Raw genomic sequence first — 3,402 nt, forward strand, 5'->3', positions numbered from 1 at the left:
AACTTTAAAAACAGCGAACCTTCCCTAACATTCGGAGAATTCAACGCAAATCTTACTTTTGGAATTACAATTTAACTATATAAATTATCACATTAAAAACTAAAGCTTTAGGCGAACCGTTAAGTGAGAGTAATGAATAATAAACTTAAAAAGTTTAATTGAAACATGTACAGGTCCAAAATGAACTTTAAAAACAGCGAACCTTCCCTAACATTCGGAGAATTCAACGCAAATCTTACTTTTGGAATTACAATTTAACTATATAAATTATCACAGTAAAAACTAAAGCTTTAGGCGAACCGTTCAGTGAGAGTAATGAATAATAAACTTAAAAAGTTTAATTGAAACATGTACAGGTCCAAAATGAACTTTAAAAACAGCGAACCTTCCCTAACATTCGGAGAATTCAACGCAAATCTTAGTTTTCGAATTCCAAATCCAATATATAAAATATAACAAAATTAAATAAAGCTTTAGGCGAACCACTCAGTGAGAGTGATGAATAAATTGAAACATGTAAGGTCCAAAATGAACTTTAAAAACAGCGAACCTTCCCTAACATTCGGAGAATTCAACGCAAATCTTACTTTTGGAATTACAATTTAACTATATAAATTATCACAAAAAAATAAAGCTTAAGGCGAACCGTTCAGTGAGAGTAATGAATAATAAACTTAAAAAGTTAAATTGAAACATGTACAGGTCCAAAATGAACTTTAAAAACAGCGAACCTTCCCTAACATTCGGAGAATTCAACGCAAATCTTACTTTTCGAATTCCAAATCCAATATATAAAATATAACAAAATTAAATAAAGCTTTAGGCGAACCACTCAGTGAGAGTGATGAATAAATTGAAACATGTAAGGTCCAAAATGAACTTTAAAAACAGCGAACCTTCCCTAACATTCGGAGAATTCAACGCAAATCTTACTTTTGGAATTACAATTTAACTATATAAATTATCACAAAAAAATAAAGCTTTAGGCGAACCGTTCAGTGAGAGTAATGAATAATAAACTTAAAAAGTTTAATTGAAACATGTACAGGTCCAAAATGAACTTTAAAAACAGCGAACCTTCCCTAACATTCGGAGAATTCAACGCAAATCTTACTTTTGGAATTCCAAATCCAATATATAAAATATAACAAAATGAAATGAAGCTTTAGGCGAACCACTCAGTGACAGTGATGAATAATAAACTTAAAAAGTTAAATTGAAACATGTACAGGTGCAAAATGAACTTTAAAAATAGCGAACCTTCCCTAACATTCGGAGAATTCAACGCAAATCTTACTTTTGAAATTCCAAACCCAATATATAAAATATAACAAAATGAAATAAAGCTTTAGGCGAACCACTCAGTGAGAGTGATGAATAATAAACTTAAAAATTGAAACATGTACAGGTCCAAAATGAACTTTAAAAATAGCGAACCTTCCCTAACATTCGGAGAATTCAACGCAAATCTTACTTTTGGAATTTCAAATCCAATATATAAAATATAACAAAATTAAATAAAGCTTTAGGCGAACCACTCAGTGAGAGTGATGAATAATAAACTTAAAAAGTTAAATTGAAACATGTACAGGCCCAAAATGAACTTTAAAAACAGCGAACCTTCCCTAACATTCGGAGAATTCAACGCAAATCTTACTTTTGGAATTACAATTTAACTATATAAATTATCACAGTAAAAACTAAAGCTTTAGGCGAACCGTTCAGTGAGAGTAATGAATAATAAACTTAAAAAGTTTAATTGAAACATGTACAGGTCCAAAATGAACTTTAAAAACAGCGAACCTTCCTTAACATTCGGAGAATTCAACGCAAATCTTACTTTTCGAATTCCAAATCCAATATATAAAATATAACAAAATTAAATAAAGCTTTAGGCGAACCACTCAGTGAGAGTGATGAATAAATTGAAACATGTAAGGTCCAAAATGAACTTTAAAAACAGCGAACCTTCCCTAACATTCGGAGAATTCAACGCAAATCTTACTTTTGGAATTACAATTTAACTATATAAATTATCACAAAAAAATAAAGCTTAAGGCGAACCGTTCAGTGAGAGTAATGAATAATAAACTTAAAAAGTTAAATTGAAACATGTACAGGTCCAAAATGAACTTTAAAAACAGCGAACCTTCCCTAACATTCGGAGAATTCAACGCAAATCTTACTTTTGGAATTCCAAATCCAATATATAAAATATAACAAAATGAAATAAAGCTTTAGGCGAACCACTCAGTGAGAGTGATGAATAATAAACTTAAAAATTGAAACATGTACAGGTCCAAAATGAACTTTAAAAATAGCGAACCTTCCCTAACATTCGGAGAATTCAACGCAAATCTTACTTTTGGAATTCCAAATCCAATATATAAAATATAACAAAATGAAATGAAGCTTTAGGCGAACCACTCAGTGACAGTGATGAATAATAAACTTAAAAAGTTAAATTGAAACATGTACAGGTGCAAAATGAACTTTAAAAATAGCGAACCTTCCCTAACATTCGGAGAATTCAACGCAAATCTTACTTTTGAAATTCCAAACCCAATATATAAAATATAACAAAATGAAATAAAGCTTTAGGCGAACCACTCAGTGAGAGTGATGAATAATAAACTTAAAAATTGAAACATGTACAGGTCCAAAATGAACTTTAAAAATAGCGAACCTTCCCTAACATTCGGAGAATTCAACGCAAATCTTACTTTTGGAATTTCAAATCCAATATATAAAATATAACAAAATTAAATAAAGCTTTAGGCGAACCACTCAGTGAGAGTGATGAATAATAAACTTAAAAAGTTAAATTGAAACATGTACAGGCCCAAAATGAACTTTAAAAACAGCGAACCTTCCCTAACATTCGGAGAATTCAATGCAAATCTTACTTTTGGAATTACAATTTAACTATATAAATTATCACAGTATAAAATAAAGCTTTAGGTGAACCGTTCAGTGAGAGTAATGAATAATAAACTTAAAAAGTTAAATTGAAACATGTACAGGTCCAAAATGAACTTTAAAAACAGCGAACCTTCCCTAACATTCGGAGAATTCAACGCAAATCTTACTTTTCGAATTCCAAATCCAATATATAAAATATAACAAAATTAAATAAAGCTTTAGGCGAACCACTCAGTGAGAGTGATGAATAAATTGAAACATGTAAGGTCCAAAATGAACTTTAAAAACAGCGAACCTACCCTAACATTCGGAGAATTCAACGCAAATCTTACTTTTGGAATTACAATTTAACTATATAAATTATCACAAAAAAATAAAGCTTAAGGCGAACCGTTCAGTGAGAGTAATGAATAATAAACTTAAAAAGTTAAATTGAAACATGTACAGGTCCAAAATGAACTTTAAAAACAGCGAACCTTC

This window comes from Leiobunum rupestre, chromosome 4 (genome assembly GCF_980474605.1).
Source record: "Leiobunum rupestre chromosome 4, qqLeiRupe1.1.hap1, whole genome shotgun sequence".
NCBI lineage: Eukaryota > Metazoa > Arthropoda > Arachnida > Opiliones > Sclerosomatidae > Leiobunum > Leiobunum rupestre.